Genomic DNA, 22,611 nt, shown 5'->3' with positions numbered 1-22,611 from the left:
CATAAAACACTGTGTGAAAAATCATTAGGAAAAAATTATATGGAAAAAAATTCTATCCACTGTACATCTTGTAGAAAATTAAACATGGGATTTGAGCTTTGTTGAAATAGAAACCATTGAATTCAACCTTAGGAACCAAGTATTGAACAACTTAATTTGATATTAGATCTCTTGTTAAAATGGTGCCAAGCCTTAGGGCAGAAGACAAGTCAAAAGGTTCAAAGGGGTGGAGATGATGTAATCTCTGTATTCCTTGTACCAACTGATTATTTGGTTTAATTCCTTTGAGAACTCCCCCTCAAGTGCTAAATCTAGCTCGATGGTGGTTGACTAAAACAAAGGTTGCAGTGTAGTCAAATTAAGATTGGATGGAGAGTTCAGGTCTTAATCTCATTTTCCACTTAATTCAAGATAAAAAGATAAGTGTTTACTTGAATACTTGTTGCAATTGATTGTTGAATATTATGGTAGGATAACTTTGGGTGTACTGATTTGGAGTAGCATCGGATGTGCTCTAGCCTTGAAAGTTGGTGGAGAGGCTAAAGCACATGAGATCTCCAAGACCCACAAATGGTTTGGGTAAAATCTAACTAGTTTGGGACATATTAAAATAATTAATATTTTTAATGGAGTCCCTAAGTCTAAACTTAGGGAAAATAAAATATTAATATGAATTAATATAAAACGGAGTTAGAATGGTCCAAAAGTCATGGATCAAGCCAGATCTAACCTTAGCCATTGATTAGGGACTTAATCTCAGCCATTGAATTTTCAACGAAAAAAGTATAAGAAGAGGCTTTAGGGTCAATTGGAGAACACACTGAGTTGATCAAGAATTCGATTTTCTAGGGCAGGGCTTGTTGAGGAAATCGAAGAAGTGATCAGAGTTGTAGCTGAGGGACAGTGAATACAGTAGCAGAGAGGCAGAGATAATACTGGGAGCATCAACGCAGAAGCTGGGAGAGGGTTGACGCAGAGCCAACCATAGGCCATGCAGAGGCAGCCAGAGGCCACACAGAGGCAGAGGCCATGCAGAGGTAGCCAAGAGCTGCACAGAGCCTAAGGAGGGCCAGCTTGGGAGACGTAGAGGCTCTAGAGGCTGACACATAGCCCTGAGAAGCTGACATTGGGCCAGAGAGGCTGATGCAGACCCTAGAGGTTGATGCTGGGAGATTTCATGGGGCAGATTGGAGCTAATATCAGTCTCCGACTAAGAAGTACTACTGTTGAGGGAATTCTCTATTAGGTGAGCCATTTCTGGCACCCAGATTATATTCTAAAATTTCTTAATAATAAAACCCTCTGATAGTTGCACCAGTTATCCCGCATTGGGTTTTTCCTGGGACATTAGTCCAAAAATACGTGTGTGACTTGTGTTCTTGTTTCTTTCAGTTGATGATCTGTATGTGTTGATATTGTACTTGTATTTATTTTCAGTATTTACATGGTAAATAACTTGTTAAGTAAATGAACAAGTAGGAAGAAATAACTTAGATAGTACAAGAAGAATTTGTAACAGACAGACTTAGAAATTCCAACATGGTATTAGAGCGTGGTTGTAGATCATAGGATAACTAAGGGCATCAACCGAGTAGAGCAGCAGCATTAGAAAGAATTGTCCCGAGTGACAGAAGATGTTCTTAGTGGAAAGCAGCAAGGAAGGGGTGATGCAGTGCCTATGTCATTAGTTCAAGCCAGGAGGAGGATCAACACAGTGGTAGAGGAGCATACCTGACCTACGCAATGCCGATCATCTTTCTGAGTTAGGAAGGATTGACGCCTGTGGCTAGAAGGTGCAGATTTTGCTGGTACTGAGATTGCGTAGAGCCTACAGGCTCTAACCTTCAGATTGTTGAGGTATAGGAGGCTTTGGGTAAGTTGAGGAGCAAAGCTGGTGGGGTATTGTGGTCATAAAAGTACCTAATAGAGCAAGACCAAGGAGGAGGGAGTTGCTGCCGAGGATTTCTAGCCAAGAAATCCAGATCAATGGTGCAGCTGCACTAACGATCGGAGTGGGGAATCTTGACATTGGTAGAGGGGTTTCCAGGAGGGAAATGGAGGCTCAGAGGGAGTCACACCGAGAACTTCCAAGAGGGAAGTAGAGAGACTCGAAAGAGTCAAAACGAGGAGAAGTGAAATGGTAGTGAATGGGCTAAGAGACGAGGATAGAATGGATGGAGCTTCAAACTTCGTAGTATGGAAGGCCAGGATATTGTCCATTCTAGATAGGTATGACATCAAACACTTCACCTTGAAAATGATAGCGATCCCGGTTGACCCAGCTGAAAACGAAAAGTATGAGGAGGTAATGGCCAGGGCAAAGGGCATCATCCTTGATGGTGTCAGGGATCATGTGGTGCCACACATTGCCAAGAAGGAAATGAAAAATGAGATGTGGGAGGCCCTAAAGAAATTGTACCAGCATACTTTTATGCAGAGGAGGATGTTACTTGAAAACTAGCTACGGTCATATCAGATACAGAAGGGAGAGAAGATAGATGTCTTCATTGGTGGATTGAAGGAGATCCGTGGTCAATTAACTTCCATAGGGGCCACACCAGATTAGGAACTGATGGTGAGGACCGCATTGGACACAGTCTCAGAGGATTGGGAGGTATTTTTCCAAAGCATACTGGGCAGGACGAGCTTTCCAGGTTGGGAGGAACTGTGGGCAACTCTTTGTCAAGAAGAGATCAGACGAGTGTCCAAGGCACGGAGTAGCAGAAAAGGGGTCAGAATCAAGAAAGAGGAAGAAGAAGATGCGGCTCTCACATCCATGGGAAAACAAGAGAAAAGAAAGAAGAAGGACCTCTCCAAGGTCAAGTGCTTCCATTGTGGGGAACTGGGTCACTATGCGAACCAGTGTCCTAGGAAGAAGAGCAAGGGAGATGCTTCTGAGACCAAGGCTACGCTAGCTAAAGTAGAGAAGGAAATGGAGACTGATGATGAATGTGCCATGAGTGCTCATACACCTCGAGAAAAGAGGTGGGGAGACATCGAGCTGTAGTCAGACGGACTATAGGCGATGAGGGGCAAGATCCTCGAGGTACCCAACCTCTTGGATTATACCTTGCTACGAGAGCCCCGAAGAGGTGTAGCAAGACTGGTGGATGTCAATAGAGATAAATGCGGATGGAGCGACAGAGAGGGCTATAGTGCAGGAGTCCCAGGATAGCATGAGGCATCAGTGCGAGATGAATGGAGTTGTTGTAGCATCGTAGAGGTCAGAGAGGGAGCACTTGTCAACGACAGAAGGAGCTTCAACATCGGGAGTGTTTCTAGCCTGACAGAGATGCCAGAATTGGGAGATCAATTACTTACTTCTTAGTAACTGAGTTGCAGTGTAGCAGTTAGCAGTGGCTTTGCTATGAGTAGCATGATGCAGCATGATGAGAGGGAATGCAGTGCAAATGTAGCAGGGCCATGGGCAACAACATAGATGCAGAGAGAGTTTCCATACAGATGTAGTAGTGGCAGTGGAAGGGCCATGGGTAGCAGTAAATGATGTAGCAATGTAGAGGATGTTGGGCAGCAGGCCTAGCATCAGCATAGGGACCAATGCCGAATGATAAGGGTGATACTCAAAGAGGAGTATTACTAGAGCATAGTCCTTGCTAAGAGGGAGTGTTGATTTGGGCTATAATCGGATGTGCTCTAGCCTTGAAAATTAGTGGAGAGGCTAAATCACATGAGATCTCCAAGACTCAAAAATGGTTTGGGTAGAATATAACCAATTTGGGAGATATTAAAATAGTTAATATTTTTAATGGAGTCCCTAGTCTAAACTTAGGGAAAATAAAATCTTAATGTGAATTAATATAAAATTGAGTTAGAATGGTCCAAAAGTCATGGATCAAGCCAGATCTAATCTTAGACATTGATTAGGGACTTCATCTCGGCCGTTGAATTGTTAACGAGAAAAGTATAAGAAGAGGCTTAAGGGTCAGTTGGAGAACACATTGAGTTGATCAAGAATTTGATTTTCTGGGGCAGGGCTTGCTGAGGAAATTGAAGGAGTGATCAGAGTTGTAGCTGAGGGGCAGTGAATACAGTAGTAGAGAGGTAGAGATAGTATTGGGAGCATCAACATAGAAGCTGGGAGAGGGTTGACGCAGAGCCAGCCAAAGGCCATGCAGAGGCAGCCAGAGGTATCCAGGAGCTACACAAAGCCTAAGGAGGGCCAGCGTGGGAGATGTAGAGCTCTAGAGGATGATGCAGAGCCCCGAGAGGTTGACGCTGGGCTAAATAGGCTGATGCTGGGCTGACGCTCGACCAGAGAGGTTGACGCAGATCTTAGAGGCTAATGTTGGGAGATTTCGTGGGGCAGATTGGCGCTGATATCTGTGTCCGACTAAGAAGTACTACTGCCGAGGGAATTCTCTGTTGGGTGAGACATTTCTGGCACCCATATTATATTATGAAATTGCTTAATAATAAAACCCTATAATAGCTGCACTGGTTTTCCCGCATTAGGTTTTTCTGGGGACATTAGTCCAAAAATAACTGTGTCACTTGTGTTCTTGTTTCTTTCAGTTGATGATCTATATGTGTTGATATTGTACTAGTATTTATTATCAGTATTTACATGGTAAATAACTTGTTAAGCAAATTAACAAGTAGGAAGAAATAAATCAGATAGTGCAGGGAGAATTTTCGACGGATAGATTTAGAAATTCCAACAGGGTGTGTATTAGCACTGCCATTATGGATTGTGTATCCCTATGTGTATTTATAATGATATGTATTGTAGGTTCGTTCCCAAGGATATGAGGGATTGGAAGCTCCCTCTGTATACTAACATATTCTTGATTTGCAGGGTTGTTTATGTGATTTGTGTTCCTAATGAGAATCCATGTTTAATTGTTAAGGTGTTTGAAAGTTCTTGGTTGAATGTTCTATTTTTCTTAAGGAGTTATGTGCTTGATTAATGTAGATATTTTGTTTTAAGGTTTGTATGTTGATTGATGATTGAATATTGGTTTGGAGTAATGCTTGAGAGCAGGAATTTAAGCATAAATGTGCCAAGGTCATGAGGAAATAAATTAGGATTTGTGTGAATAAATCTAGAGCTATTGTATTTTCATTTACGGGGCATGGTAGTCACAAATTTGGCTTGAACATGATGCCTGGATATAAAGCATGCTTATACTATCAATGGATATGTCTTACTCTTACTTTGCACTTGTAAATTCAATGAATTTTATTGAATCGATGAGAGATTGTTTGACCATGAAAATTTTGGGCAGATCCAAGTCATGGTCAAAGTGTTAGGATAACTCTATGAGTTACTTAGGAAAACCTAGAAGGAAATTCTAGTTGAAAAGGAAGTATTTTTGTGTTTAAGACCAAACTCAAATAATTCGAGAGGTCATTCCTTCGAGATAATGAAGAGAGGGATAAGTTAGCATATGGGAGGCCAAACCTTGAATAATTCGGGAGTTCGGGACTTCAAGGCCTCTAGGGACAATGTATTCAATGAGTTTAGGTTAAAACTGAAGTGGACAAGTCTCTTTAGGCCAAATGGGTAGTGCACAAAAGCAGTTTAAGGGCCGAATGCAAGCTAGAACCCAAACTACTTCAGGAGTTCAGGGATTCCAAAAGGATTTCGTTAAATAAATTTGTGTTGTTGCTCAAACCCCGAACACCCAAAATGGTGGGGCCCCATAAGGTGGTTATGTGACATGTTGATGGGGACGAGATTTTGGGGGTTACCAAAGTCCCATCTCCCTAATAAATCACTCTTGAGGCCAGTGGGTTATGGGCCCATGAAGTCTATCAGAAATGCTTCTCACAGTCTCACTTGCCTTATGGGCCAATGAATCATTAATCTTTTCAAGAAGCTGTGGTAGATTCTTGGGAAGCTGAAGGCCCTCTCCAGAACAAACCAGGTGACAATGCATGATGACATTGTCATCGTTCTTCATCCATCGTTCTTTTCGGGGTTATTTGATGCTGTTGCTTCCGCGGATTCTTATTGCCGCCCTTTCTGAACAAAGCCATGCTTGGTCCATCCGCGCTCCAGCCGCGGTTGAACCCAACAAACCCATAGACACTACACTCAAGCGCCGCCAACAATAGCCATTCGACTTCTTCCAGCTACACCCATCACAATGAGGTATTTTACTTCCAATGCCATGCAATGAAGGATTAAAAATACATAGTTTAGATGGCACCAATCGTTTCTGCAGTATATCAGTGGAATATTTCTGAGAGCCTGTGCAAAGCCAACCACATCCACAAGCTCTTATCTTCTCACCCACCGCAAACCCATGTGGGGAATGAAAGATGTGTCGCACCTCCGAAACAAGACCTCATTCAACATCATGACAACTGCAAACAAAATATCTGAAAATGAAAACACTCTAAATGCCTAAATGATGGGGACAACACTTTCCAAAGCTCGTTCTCCACATCATTGGCCGACTTGAAAAAAACGCCATGGCTTTAGAAAATCCAAATCACTGGCAAACAATTCAAACAAAAAAAATACACAGACACAAACTCACATAAGATGCATTTCCATTATATATAGTCTTGATTACAATTTAAGGCATCTCAGCCTTAATCCCGTATTCTCTTGCAACTACATTGTATCTCCTTACACTCTCTCACATGCAAAGGTTTTTTCTCTGTTTCTTTATGTTTCTTTATGCCCGAACGAATTCTTAATATCTTGTTACACATACATGGCAGTTTTAACTGAATTTTAACTGAAATTTGTTCACTAACTGAATTTTTTTCATGGTTGGCCTGGTTGTCCATGTGTCTTCTTTCTCTAGTATTTTTTCTTTAAGGTGCTCGGATGCTCCTACATCAGACTTCTGAGGTACAAAAATTTATGACCCCCTGGTCATATGCGTTTCCTTAGCAATTCTACCCACTGTTTCACTTCTTCAGTGGAACTACCTTCATGTGAGCTGTAGCCAAACCTCTGCAATAGCAAGTCCTCCTTGCTACTAGATGCCTTACCAAGATTCTCTCCTGAGCTTAGTCTTTCGGCATCTCTGTGGTTCTCTCCTCTTGAACCAATTGAGCACTCCTGCTCTAGGTTTGCTGCAATCTTCTCACCTTCACAAAATAAAATAAAAAATTACAAACTTACAAATCTTCAACAAAATTGTACCTATTCTTTCTTCGCATGCAAAAACTCCTTTCTGCAAGAAATCTTTTCCCGCCCTGATACCACTTGATGGGGACAAGATTTTGGGGGTGAACCAAAATCCCATCTCCCTAATAAATCGCTCTTAAGGCCAGTGGGTTATGGGCCCACAAAGCCTATCAGAAACGCTTCTCATGGTCTCACTTGCTTTGTGGGCCAATGAATCATTAATCTTTTCAAGAAGCTGTGGCAGATTCTTGGGAAGTTGAAGGCCCTCGCCAGAACAAACCAGGTGACAATGCATGATGATGTTGTCATCGTTCTTCATCCACACACGTGCTTTCTTTTCGGGGTTCTTTGATGCTGTTGCTTCCGTGGATTCTTGCTGCCGCTCTTTCTGAACAAAGCCACGCCTGGTCCATTCGCGGTTGAACCCAACAAACCCATAGACACTACACTCCATTTCCGCCAACAATAGCCATTCGACTTCTTCCACCTACACCCGTCAGAATGAGGTATTTTACTTCCAACTCCATGCAATGAAGGATTAAAAATACATAGTTTAGATGGCACCAATCGTTTCTGCAGTATACCAGTGGAATATTTCTGAGAGCCTGTGAATAGCCAACCACATCCACAAGCTCTTAGCTTCTCACTCGCCGCAAACCCATGCAGGGAATGAAAGATGTGTCGCACCTCCGAAACGAGACCTCGTTCAACATCATGACAACTGCAAACAAAATATCTGAAAATGAAAACACTCTAAACGCCTAAATGATGGGGACAACACTTTCCAAAGCTCGTTCTCCACATCATTGGCTGACTTGACAAAAACGCCATGGCTTCAGAAAATCCAAATTGCTGGTAAACAATTCAAACAAAAAAAATACACAAACACAAATTCACATAAGACGCATTTCCATTATATACAGTCTCAATTACAATTTAAGGCATCTCAGCCTTAATCCCGTATTCTCCTGCAACTACATTGTATCTCCTTACACTCTCTCACACGCACAGGTTTTTTCTCTGTTTCTTTATGTTTCTTTATGCTGAACAAATTCTTAATATCTTGTTATACATACATGGCAGTTTTAACTAAATTTTAACTGAAATTTGTTCACTAACTGAAATCTGTTCATGGTTGGCCTGGTTGTCCACGTGTCTTCTTTCTCTAGTCTTTTTTTCATTAAGGTGCTTGGATGCTCCTGCATCACATGTGCCATGTGGGTGCAGGGTCGCCATATGGGTGTCGCGTGGAAGTACATTGTTGATGTGGCAAGGGTTTTACTAGTCAAATTTTAATTGGCCGTAACTTTTGATTTGGGATTTAGATTTAGATAAAATTTATAACACAAGAAAAATCTTGATAAGGAGAACAAGATGGTGGTATTTATTCTAAGTTTTAATGAAGCTGATAAAAGAGGAATTTGGTGACCCCATTTCCATTATGAGACTTTAGAGGTTGGGTTAAATAAAAGTAACACCTTCTGGTGCTCGAGAATGGTCTATGGGAGGGTAGATGAGGGTGTTAGAATAGGCCATATGTGAATAATGGTTCATTTTATTACATATGGAACCCAACCCAAGCTTAAGAAACCTCTAAATACCAACCATAGTGAACAAATAATAACATTGGCAAATTAGTCGTAATGGGGAAGATTGGGGCTATGCAAGTTGGTAAATTAGTCGGGCTTAGGATATTGGGTCTAGATATTTAATAAACAATTAAAAAATAAAAAAAATATATATAGGAATTTTCATTTCATGGAATACATAGGTAGATGTTGAATGTGTTTTATGAGTGGAATTCTAGATTAATTATGAAAGGAAAATAGCTGTGATTTTCAATTACCATTGTTATATTCTTTGCATGGTTATCTTTTATTTGTGAAATTCAAGATGAAGCACGAAAATAAAATAACTATGATTTTCTGTTGCCACTGTTATATTTTTTGCATGATTATCCTTACATGGTGGGGGGGTCTGGTGGGCAAAGGGGGCATCCATTTTTGGTAGTTTTTGACACACAATTTTCATGCTTAGAGGTTTTATGACACATGGTGTTTCAACACATGAGTTTGTCATTTCAGTTAAGGAGCTACACTTGTATTTTAGTTTATGGTTAATGGGTTGGGGGTTTATGGATGACCTAAAATATACATATTGTATTGTAACACTATAAAAATTGAATATATTGAAAAATACTTCTAATTTTACTGGTTTAAAATTTCATAGGTGAATTTTTTATGTAATATATATGTATGTGCCATTAGATTGATTTTATTTTTAAAGAACTTATTTACAACAATTAATTGTACAAGATTAAAGACCAACCCTTAATACCATAATAATATATGACCTCAACATATCCAAATAAATTTAAACAACAATGGAAAAATACAAAAATGTAACAAATATGTTATATGAGTGCATTTCAAACCAAGATTCATTGTGCTTTCTTCCATTTAAGTCATTGTTAAATCTACTCGATAATAACATTATAAGAAACATAATATTGTTGATGACATACGTATGTATATTGAATTCACGAGAATTCTGATAATATTCTTGTGTTTGAATAATTATTTTTAACTACGTCGTAAGATGTTTCCCTCTTCGATAAAATTCCCCCCCACTCCATTCTTCTCCATCTGATAATGTATTAGATCATTATAAGATTTTTCATCGTTGGATTATCACATACGACGAAGAATATTGTGTTGGAAGGTTGTTGGAAGGTGGTTACAGGGGTTGGGTGCACCAACACCTAAGAGCTTTTGTGACTATAGGGCCTCCATAGCCGACGACATGTGAGTTAATAATGAAAAAAAAGTGATGCTGGGGAAGAAGAGGGCAGGGATGCTTCAGGAAATCTATGGAAATTTAACGATGCTTTGGGTTGTAATATGTGCAGTTTTTTGTGAGGAATTTCATGAATTGGGTGCAAGAGGCATGATCTTGAGATCTTTCCCATTTATGTGATGATGGATTTGCCTTGGATTGACTTTAAATTACCTTGAGGGTTTTCATTTACCAACCGCTGTGAGTGAAGCTTTTGTCGTACAAAAAAGCTAAGGTTTGCTGCAATATCAGAAGCTCCCATGAATTAAAGCTATTGGAGACAACAAACTCCTAAACTCGTAAGGAATTAATACCTGAAATATATTTAGCAAAAAGGTCCGAAATATATTTTTAGTGAAAAGGTTTCAAAATGTGCATTTTTTTAGTTATATCTATGTGGAAAAAGTGCATTTTTTTGTTGAGTGTTTAACATTATTATTTTTTTAGTGACATTTATTTTGATGTGTATTGAATTATTGATTAACGATACATAAATATATAAAAAATCATAACTTCAAAATATTGATTTTTTTTTAAACTTTGCAAAAAATTTGAAAATTTTATTACAAAAAACAGTGCAAAGAAAAACAAAACACAAAAACTTGAAACATTATAAACACAAGCATCTTAGGAAGGAAAGAAGAAGTATAAGAAGAAGAAGATGACAACTTGAAAAATGGTTAAATAACAAACATTTAAAAGAAAAGGTGCATACTTAAGACATAAGAAAATTTAAAGTGTCAAAAATATGTCACCCTAAAGAAAATAGATTGATGTTGGATCAACAAATTTTCAAAATCAACATGAAAATTAGGAATATTAAAAAAATTCTGTTCATACTTAACACATAAGAAAATTTAAAGTGTCCATACTTATACATAAAACTCTAGATGGAAAGGAAAATAAAACTAAAAATTCTAAAAATTCTTACATTTTAAAAAAGGGAAATAAAATTAGTTTACTCTATCTACATTATTTCAAGTATATTCAAGCCAAAGGAGAAAATATATTTTGTCTTTTGAAACATGAATACTAAGCTAAATTATGACTAGAATTTTCATATTAACCATACAAAAAACACCTAATTAACTCAAATATTAACGAAAATCAAACACATTCTATGAACCCATGGGAAAGAAAAGTAAAAACTATAAACCCTTTATACTTTATTTGCACTATGAAATTATTATTCTCTGAACCCATGCGAAGGAAAAATAAAAGCCATAAATCCTAAAAATTATTATCTATTGGAAAAAGGGAAACAAAATTATTATACTTTATTTGCACCATGAAATTGTTATACTTTGTTCAGAGTATATTTATGATGTTTTGTAATGTGTAATATTATTCTTACCAGAAAAATGACCATTTTTATATTGAATATGGATTTTTCCTAATTATCAATAAATGTATAAACAATTACATCCTTGATTTCAACATTCTAATACAACTACAAAATAATCTATTTCAGGTTTCCTTGGGTTAATTTCCACTACAAAATAATCTATTTCAGGTTTCCTTGGGTTAATTTCCACAGGGAAAACAACTTTAGGTGACCATACCAACTTGAACACTTAGATTAAACACAGAGACTAATAAATTATTTTATTACAAAATCCCAAAATGGTAAGTGTTTTTTAATTTGTACGTCACACACCATAGAATTATCAAGAAAATTATTTACACTTTATCGGTACGTTCCATTCCAAGTTTGTTTAGTGCCAAGTTTGAAATAGGCTGCAATTTGAAAATATAAATGGCCACCGCACGAAAAATATTTTCATAGGAGTTCACTAACAATTGAGATTTATATGGTGATTGAATAAAACATATTTTACTCAAAATATTTTTATTTTAAGTGATCTCTTCTCCTCACAATCATTTATTCATTCTTATGTTTTAATAGTACCATGGTAACAGGGTGAATCAGATATATTTTAGTGAGCGAAAATCTTATGAATCATGACCATTTTTATCATGATAGATAAAGTTTTGCTTTGTCACGACCTTTTAAAGTTGACCCAAAATTCACACCCACTAAGCTTGGAGCTCCATCTTATCTACACGGAAAATTTTAAGGATAGAAAATTATCTTGAAGTTTAAAAACATTGGCGAATCTCACTAGTCTTTAATATGAAAACTATAAAATATTTATTGATGTATTTGTAAAATTATTCAAATTTCTAATGATTTTATATATACTCTCTATGTAATATTGACAATTTTTAAGGTAAAATAATTTTTATTATAAAATTTTAGCGAATCATTTCTATAAAAGAATGGAAATTAGCGAATTTTTTTTTTAGAAAAATCATGGAAAATTAGCTCACCTACGAATATTAGCCCCTAAAATTTTCCATGCTTATGTGGTGGTTATTATTTTGATTATGCCATTGACTTAGTCGGTAGACTACTTTTTTTTGGATTTAGAGATTGTGTGATTGGTTTCTTATATATAGTTTCCCTATATTAGTATGGCCCTTTCACAAAAATGACATGCACACATCTAGAAATAGTCCAAGTTCTTTGTACTAACATATTAAAAAATATTGTTTCCCATATATGTATATCTACAAATTATCCCGAGAATGGATTAGAAGACGGGTGGATGGAGATTAAATCTCACACTTTACCTTATAACCATCCCAGAGGTACTTATGACTTTGATTCTGAATCCATTGATAATCCTAAACCATAAGAGAATCCATAAACAAAATACTTATCAACGGATCCAGATTAAGACCTTGCAATTGCAATTATAAGATCTAATTGAAACAACATCAGTTGCATGAAGAAAGACAACGAGTTATCTGCTTTATTAAACTTATAACCAGATCCCTCTCTCTCATATCAATCAATGCCAATATAATAAATAAACAACCAAAGTTTAATTATACAAGTCATTCACTTTTTTTAAGATGTTTATTCATTTCCAAATGTTAATCCATGTTTTGACATTTACTCCGTAATATAATTAAAAAACAAAAACCAAAAAAAATTAGTTTTTTTGGAAATATATATGTGTGAGAGAGAAAAAATATTCATTACGATGTGTAATTAAATATTTTTTATTTAAAAATTAAATTAAATTGTTTGAAGACTTTGTTTCCAAAAAAATATGAATTCTTTTATAACTTTATATACTAAAATAAATAAATTTGTTTGTATATTAATTACAATTTCTAGTATATTAGTTATTAAAAAAATAATAATTAGTAATCACTCCACATGTTGTAAAGGAAACTCCGTAAGGTGGTAGCATAGGTAAGAGTAGCATTGATGAAAGAAGATGCGACATGTTATGTTATTTAATTGAATATTTAAATTATAAATATGAATTATTTTATTTAAAAGAATTTTTAGATTTGGAGAATTTTTTGGATAAAGAAATTAGTTTTTTGTAGCCTTAGGTCAGTATAGATAGTATACATAGTATATTCACTTAATGACACCACAAACTTACTATATTTTAGAGGCTAAACATGTGAATTTAGTAGAGTTGAACTTGGGATCACAATGATGTTAACTAACCACGTAAGTTAAATTCAATTGACAAAATTTTGGAGAGCTTTATCTGCCTTTCTCTTAGCTAGAATTTTGATAAACAGAAGGAATGTTATATCATCTATTAAATAAAGGTAATAATCTCTATATTCAAAATCCAATGCATGTATTCAATTAAGAAGTGCATGGCTTGATCTTTAAGGAACACGATAGTCTCAACACAAAGCCTACCAAAAAATTCTCAATTGCAAAAAAACCAGCGCTTCAAAATCTCTTCAAAACAGATAATCTATATCGAAAGTTCATTCCTTTAGTTATAAACAAAACAAGCACACCAAGCTAAGACTACTCTAAGGCTACATGATGGAGTGTTCCATCCATCTATTAAACCAAGACAAGACAAATTCCTTGTGTCCACAGATGTGGATGCTCACCAAGACTACTCTTAATAAGAACCTATCGAGGTTGTTTGTTTAAACATTTTGTGACTTGTTAAGAATGACTCCTTCATATTTAACTTGAAATGGCTTCACGACATCTTCCTTGGTAACCCTGTGGTGAATGCCAACACGTATTGAGCTCTCTTTCTCATGTTGTCTCTGTATCGAGGACATTCCAGGACTACGTAAAAGTCCATATCATAAATACCAGTTGAAGGATCATACATGCTAAATGGGAAAAATAGACAATTAATTACAACTAAACCCTAGAAAATAACTTAAAATAATCTAATTATCACAAATGGAATTAAAATTAAACTAACAAGATACAATCGAGAATAACAACCGTGAACTAATATTATTTCATAACAACAAAATAACTTGAGATCATGTCAATATCACAATAGAGTTAAATTTCCCAAATTATGTTACTTTCACAATTCAAGAAAACGTTGAACTCATTTGATTGGAAAATCAATGTGCCCCTAAATTCCAAAACCAAAACAACCTGTTCACTGAAGTTACTTTTGAGTAACTCATATTCCTTCACTTTCAGCCCACTATCCAAAAATTGAAGACCCTTATCTCCCCGAATAGTAACATAGCACGTGATATTTTCATTTCACCTGATTCTAATGGACGTTACAACACACCTTGTTGTGGAAAAATGATAAAAACAAGAGAAAAAACAAATGATGTTTCAAAAATATTCCTCCATATGAAAAGTATAAAAAAGGAGTCAACTAAACTTTTCAATTTTCCAACTTCATCTGAATCCTGCTGTCCAACCAAGGAATATCTTTGTGAGATATGAAACCTACCCATGGAAAGAATTGGAGTGTTTCCACTAGAGTTTTCCCACTGAGTTGCTCCAACACCTGTCGAGAATCATCAAACAATAAATCTCATAAACTTTTAAGTTTAAAAACATGTATAAATCAATATGAACATGATTTTATTCAAAGGAAATGAAAAAAATAATTCCCCTTCCACGAATCTATTGTTCACACGTAGATAAAAACATAATTCTATGTAATGATTGATTTTTTGGGGATCAATTATGGGGAGAATTGTAGGAAAAAATCCAATTAAAGTACTCTATTTAAAGGGATGAAATGTATTCTTTTAAGGGGATGGAATTGATGTGGGATGAATTAAAGTTCATATTTATTGAAAGGAGGTATCTCAAAATTTCAGTCTCAAATTTTCATAATGTTAAAGCATGGACCTTTAACATTATGTGAAAGCTTTATTTAAATAATCTCAAAATAGTGAGAAATAATTTGACAATTTTGAGTACTAGCATCGATCCATCATAACCCCAGATATATTTAACATTGAAAGAAGTGCACGCCTCACCACTTAATAGATCAGAGGTTCAAATGGATATTTGCTAGTCTGTGTGGTCAACCTCTTTTTATAAACATTTTCTCTTACTGATACAAAATTGAAAAGAGGAACAAATATCTTCGCCCAACAAGGTTGTAGGGCACCTAGTCACTCTAAAAGCTTGCAACAAATGGTTACCAAATTCATAAATGGTTGAAGATTCTGTATTCAAAAGAAGAAGATAAGGTGTAGAGATCTAAAAAAATTGAAGGATTGAAAATGGTGTTGAAGCTGGAAACATAACTGAAGAAAGAAAACCCAAGAAGCGAGAGGAGCAAATCAACAAAAATGTTGAACAAATATTGCTCCAACCATGGAAGTGCCATGTCTACAATGTCAAATTCAAGGAAAAAAGAGAATTACATAACCAAAATAGTAGGTATACAAATAACCAAGGATGTGGACGAAGTGAACTTCCTTATCACAAGTCATGGAAATGTCCAATTGACCTAAGAACCAAAAAGAGACAAGAAGCAATAAAAAATCAATAAAAGTAAATATCACATATTAACCATGAAAGCATATAAGTTCGGACTTTATGTTGGGCTTAAATTAGAAGGGTAATTATACTATATCCGATGTGATTAAGAGCATGTTCTAAAAATGCTTTATTATAAATATTGTAATAAACATGTAGATGCACCAAATATTGATAGCCTTTTCTTCAAATAATTTGGTCAACTTCTATATAGTTTTTATTACCTTTATAGTTTATTAACTTCCACAACCTGACAAATGTGATACTTGTCCATATGTCTTTGTAAAGTAATCAAGCTGCATTGCATATTGTTGTGCACATATATACACTTTCTATTTTATAGTATATACTTACACATATATTAGTCCACAAATATATTAGTGCACTTATACAGGATATCAGTAAGACTGTGCTAAAGGAATTGGGATATAAAGTGATTGCAATAATTTGACTGATGATATTAAACCAAATATCCTAAAGGCACTCTCTCAGACTGGTATTAAGGTCTTTGTCATGATTAAGAATGAAGACATTGCCAATCTGTCGGCTACCTAGTCATTTGTAGACAAATGGGTGAAGAATAATTTTGTTTACTTCTATCCTGTAGCCAGGATAAATATAGTCCTGGCAGGGAATGAAATTTTATCAGACTACAACAACTAGACCTTATACTAGCTAGTTCCCACTATGATGAGAATCAAGAAAGATCTACCTAGATATAAGCTACATCATATCAAGGTAGGAACCCCTTTGGATATGGATGTGATCAAAACTTCATTTCCTCCATCATCTGGTTCATTTTGGGATGTTGTTGTAGAAATTTCCGTGAAACCAATGCTTGAGGTTATGACTAGAATGAGATCCTACTTGTTTATAAATGTGTATCCTTACTCTTGTTGGTGTTATGATCTTATGAATATTTATTTGGAATATGCCAATTTTTGGGATCATGACAAAAACTACACCAACCCTAATGGCCTTATGTATACCAATTTGTTGGACTAGAAACTTGATGCAGTTGTAGCTATGATGAGAAAACTAGGTTATGAGGAAATTATGTTAATCATAGCTGAAACTAGATGGACCAATATCAGGGACCTTACTCATTGGGGTGCCAACATATTTAATGAAACCCATTATAACTGAAGGCTTATAAGGAAAATTCTTGTAGATCCTCCCCTAGGAACACCTTGCAAGCCTAATTAATTCATCGCCACATACATTTTTTCATTGTTTAATGAGGATCAAAATCTTGGACCACGAACTAAGAAACATTGTGGTTTATTGTATCTAAATGGAGCAAAGGTTTTTATGAGATTGATCTCACCAGGGAGCTCCAGGATTCAGAATATAAGCCTCTCCCTCCTCCACCTCCACCCTACATTGGCCAACTGTGGTGTGTTGTAGATGCTAATGCAAATGTTTTTGCCTCTCCATCTACCATTAATTATGCCTGCAGTAATAGAAATAACACCTACACTACCATCCAGCTAGGGAAGCCTTATTATCAACCTAACACAATTATTGATCATGCATCCTATGCTTCAACAATTATTGGAAGTAATTCAAGAACTCAGGGGGCACTTGTTACTTTAATGGAGCTGCAACACTAGTCACACGACATCCTATAAGAAAAATTATTTTACTTGTAATTATATCAATGTCTAGTTTTCTTTTGCTTGTTTAATTTTTGAGTTGTTTTAGTATGAAATTTCCCATCCTTAGCTTTGAATCTTAATTAATTCTCTCAATTGTTTTTGTAGTCTTTGTTTTTAGCTTGAATATTTTTGGGTTAGGTATGTTTTCCTTTATCCTGAAACTACTATACTATTTAGGTTAGGTACATTTTCTTTCACCTTGAATATGAATTCTTGTTTGAGCTAGGTTTGAGGTATATTTTCTTTTTGCTTGCATCGACTTTGTATAACAGGGTAATTATGTTTTTTATAGACAAACTAATCTTATTTTTAGGTCTAATGTTTTCTTTCTTTATAATTTTTTGGGATGAATCTATTGAACATCTTATATTTGATGTGGCATTGGCATGAATCTCCTTTTCTTTTTAGCCTTGGTAGTTTTGTTTAAGATGAATCTGCCTCACTTCTAAAGCTTGATGTTTTTACCTTTTACTTCAATTCCTTCATAATTTTGGCATGTGTTTCTTTATAGAAATAATATACTTCACTTTTAAATCTTCATCTGCATGTTATCTAAATAAATATGCCTCGCTACATAGGTTTGATATACTTGTTTTTTAGTTTGAATTGATTTCATTTTTTGGGCTGGACTTTTTTTTGATTTGACACATATCAGAGTTATTTTGCGAATATGGGTCTATTATCTGCTGACACATGATGCTTTTCTGACTAATGGATCTCTTTAGCTTTGTGGTTAGTTTCCTTGGTGTGTGTTCAATGGTACGCAATATGGGTATCACATATTGTAGGAGTGTGCTCTCTTGTGTTAATTATTGAGAAAAACAATTCTCTCCTCCCCATGATTAACTCTCCATCATTTTAGGTTGTTTTTACCTCTTTACATTGGTTGTTGGTGTTGTTACAAACATAAAATTTGAACAGTAAGCTTGTCCAAAATGTGATGGCCAGTATTTTGTTTGTGTTGAAGCTTGAATATCAGTAATTTTAAGATGGGTTGTGTTATCACTTATAAATGTCCTCTTGGTTGTAGGAGAGGAGTCTCTAAGGTAACCTTTGCAATCCAACTTATAGATTGAAGGCTAGCCCCTTCAATCTTGAGAGGGCTCTCTCTAATCTCTAATTACTGAATCAACAACTGATTGTACTTTTACATAGTCGCTAGATCTTTCGCTGTGCTGTGTAGATGTAGGGTTTGGTTAGGCCTGAGGAAGATAGTCCATTGGGAAATGGAGTCAAGAATCTAGGGTTTATGTCAATTTACTAAGATAAATTGTTGTTTGATCAGGATTGATAAAATCAAGGTAGATATCACATCCTAGAGATTTTTCATCGTTATAGTTAGAGGGAGAAAATAGAAGAGCAATCCACTACAATAGGGAATATAAAATGAATCCTAGGGTAGATTTAGAGGATGGAGATGGGAATACCTGAATATCTTAACTCAAAGCATCAAACCATAGATTAATTCTGAATCAATTAATCTTATTCAAATACTTAGAAGACCATACATTTGAATGAGATTGCAAAGAAGGAAATATTATAACATATAGAGGATATATACTAAGACTTACTATCACATCAATATTTATATCACTAGTCAAAATCTACCGATCTTGACAAAGTGTAAATGAATAAATATTTCAACACACAGACAATGACTATTGTTCTTTCAAAAACCAACCTTTTTTCTGTATTTCTCATGTAATATATAGGAAAATATAATAGAGATAAGCTCCTAAAATTTTGGTAGAAATAATTACAAGATATGTACATAATCTAAAAGTTTAATTAACAAAAATAATCATAATCCTATCATCTTAGCTACTTGGATATCTATCTGACACATATCATTGGTCAAAACAGATTTTTAGAACTATTGTGCATATCTCCTACTAGTATTCTGGAACAAGGATGATGCCACTACTGCATTTTAGGATCTGGGGATGTTGACTTGTTTGTAAGCTTGATATTTTGAACTGAAACTCGTCTTCCCTCCTTGTAGGAAACTGGTGCATGAACCTATAAATTATGCCAAAACTATGTAACTACCTTTGTGACTGCTTGCTCCTTTCAAGGCTTTATTTCCTCATTTTGGCTCGTACTCCCTCAGCCACAAAAACCTATGATATATTACCACGAAATATTAAAAAAAAATTACTGTAAAAAAATATTAAACTGAATAGGTCAAAATGTTGAGAGACCATTAGGGTTTGTGTATTTATTTTCCCCATGAAGCAAACTCATCATTGATTAATGGCTTCTGTTGCCTAATCAAGTACGTCTAGCTTGTTCAGACTCAATGTCACCCTTTTAGTAGGTTTATGTGTGATTTTGGTAGCCTCTAGGATTTTTCCCTTATTTTTGTCAACATGCTTTGTTTTCCTTTATCTTTTTCTACTTTTTGAAGTTTGCACAATATCCTCCTCTGCATCAATAATCATTGTTTCTTTCAACCTAGGCTTCATTTTAGCCTTGAAATTTAGTCTCATCACATTAGTAGGGCAAGTGTGAGGTATTTTTCCATAAACCCTAGGTTTTATCTCAGCTTCATCATTTGTTTTGATCTCCTCTTTTCCTTTTTTTCTTTGTGTTTCTCTCTGTTTTGCTTCCTCTTCTTCTACCATCAGTTTCTGTTGCCTTCTAGTCCTCCTTTCATAAATCTTAACCTCTAGATTTTTCACAGGAGTTTGATCATGTTTCTCAACAGGGATGTGACTAGATTCACCGTTGGTTTCCTAAGCTAGGGTTTGGGAAGAAACTCTGGTTTGGCCTTTCCTTGATCTTCTTGGTGCAGGTAGTCTTCTAAAATTGGGATTTCTCTATCTCAATTACCACAAATTATCCACTTGCTTATTTAACTCATGGGTGTATAATATTTTAATTAGGCCGTGATGAAAAATATCACGGGGTTGTCACTTAGGTCTTGCTATTGCTTTGGTGAACATCTTTAGCAAACTTTGATGAAGGAAATATGGTAGATTCATCTTGCTAAAACCTACCAAATGACAAAGAAACCTCATAAGATACAAGTAGGCTTTAGAATACCCACCTTCACAGGTGAAGAAGTGTTGTATAGTTCTAAGGGCGGTAGGTCATTCAGATTTCAAAATATTTTGGAGGACCCCTACATTCCAATATTGATTATGACAACCCTCCTTCAAGAAAAAATTCAAGTCTACATTCTGCAACCTCTATTTTTGAAACTACCTGTCGCCCTCAGTTGGAAAACTTGTTTCTTCAGCAATGGATTCCTTTGTGATAGGGAACTATAGGGTCCTAATTATTGCAGTGCTACCATCGAAGGAATATATGAAATCATGGAACCAATACAAGGGGAGCTAAGGTACTTGAGCAATCAACTTTGGAAATGTTTTGAGTAGGGATTACTATGGTTTTTAATGTTGTGATTCTTTCACTTCATGGTTATTTAGGGCAAGCAAATGTTAAATTAGGAATGCTAGACAAGACACCAGTGGACATTTAAACATTGCAATGTTCATTCCATGGTATCCTCTCTTTTTTATTTGATTGTATTTTGAATGTTTCTTTTGATTTTTTTTTTTTCTTTTAACTATGAAATTGAAAATACTTGGTATCATTTCCATTTAAGCAACATCCAAAGCTTGAGGATGAGATTAGTAATACACGATATTAATTGAAATCCTTTTCGTTGTTTTGTGTTAAGAAAATTTCATGACTATTAGAAAAGTTTACTGTCATATTGTTATTTGAGCACAAATTGTCTATATATTTGACCAAGTTCATGCATTAGAAAATGAAATTTTGTTGCAAATAAAATGACAAGGATTAGACATCACACCTCAGATTATTTGTTTTCACAAATTATCCACATCCTAAGCTTTTTAACATGTAAGTTGGCATGATTGTGCTTAAGCTTTCTCTAGAGGTTAAATACTAAGTTATTAAGGTGTTCTTTTCTTTCGGGACATTTTATTTGTTTTGTTTCTACGGGTCATCTGGCCACATAGTGGCCACTATCACCAAAGTGAAGAAAACTTGTTCGAGTTTCTTACTTTTATGGGGAAAAATGGCATTGACATTATTGATGTTGAGGTATATGTCGTATAAATATTTTATAGTATACTTTAGTTTATATTCCAGTATTCATTGTATTTCATGTCTTATACTTTTGATTGTATCTTATTTTGTTTTCAGTAGAGGAACTGATCAATGATGATGGTAAAAAGAAACAATTGAAGAAAGATGAGAACAACAACACTGGAGCGACAAATGCAAAAAGGGAGAGAGAAGAAAACCTATCTAGTGATACTCTTAAAGCCAATATCTCGCATAAGACACACACATAGAGACTGATGGTTACATCTTCAGAGTTGGTGAATTCACTTGTAATGCCTTGGCAACACAGTGATAATGTTTTGAAGTGATGAAATAATATTTCATGTGTAAATTGTAGTCCAAATAATTAATATCAAGTTGGAAACTCATATTGTAATACTTGACATTTTATATAATATAATTTGTGGTTGAAATTATCTATAGTTGCACTTGATATTATTTAGTATTGTAATTAACATATGTAACTTTGTGTTTTCATATTAGATGAACATGCACATTTTATGCCATTTTTTTTTAAAATTAGTTGCAAAATAAAACTAATTAATTTATGTTGATTAATAGTGAATACATAAAATCACTCTAAAACTACCAAATTAGTAGCTTATATTGATTAATGATGAACACAAATAAAATGAATACACGAATAAATTGGTAATTTATAATGATTATTAATGAAAGTAAATGAAATGAATATAAACTATTATATCAGTCGTTTATATAATGAATATGAAACTACCAGAAAAATGATAAATGACTACTGCAAATTGATGAGCCCCATAAATGGGTAATTATATGGGCTCATTCAGCCTCCTAATTTGACTTAATCCACCATTCTCATTAGTTTATTGCATGTTTTTTATTATATTTATGCTAATAGACTGAATTGGGTTAGTCGTTATGCTAAAAAGTCTAATGTGTGCTTTATGCAGATTTTTGGTCAATTTTGAGACAAAATCAAAGGTTTAATGAGCACTTGGCAGCCAAATTCGTGGAAGAACAAGGGAGAGGATTTGTAGGAAGGTGTCCCCTTCATTTATGAGCCGTTACCTAGAATTCTCCATCAAAACTCGGAGCACAAAGCCAAGGGGCAACCAAGCAAG

General features: G+C 35.2%; 2 pseudogenes; one reads left to right on the top strand and one right to left on the bottom strand.

Moving 5' to 3' along the window:
• Positions 1-13,921: 13,921 nt before the first annotated feature.
• The window catches only part of LOC149213609 (large ribosomal subunit protein uL5z-like), a 32,297-nt pseudogene continuing 23,607 nt past the window's right edge, over positions 13,922-22,611 (bottom strand).
• LOC149213610 (putative glucan endo-1,3-beta-glucosidase A6 pseudogene) lies at positions 15,791-17,442 on the top strand (annotated as a pseudogene).

Source organism: Pinus tabuliformis, chromosome 1_1 (genome assembly GCF_031772625.1).
Source record: "Pinus tabuliformis cultivar Carrire ecotype Pingquan chromosome 1_1, CPIR1, whole genome shotgun sequence".
Taxonomy (NCBI): Eukaryota; Viridiplantae; Streptophyta; class Pinopsida; order Pinales; family Pinaceae; genus Pinus; species Pinus tabuliformis.
The sequence above is the reverse complement of the archived record's forward strand: the minus strand, read 5'-3'. Positions and strand labels throughout refer to the sequence as shown.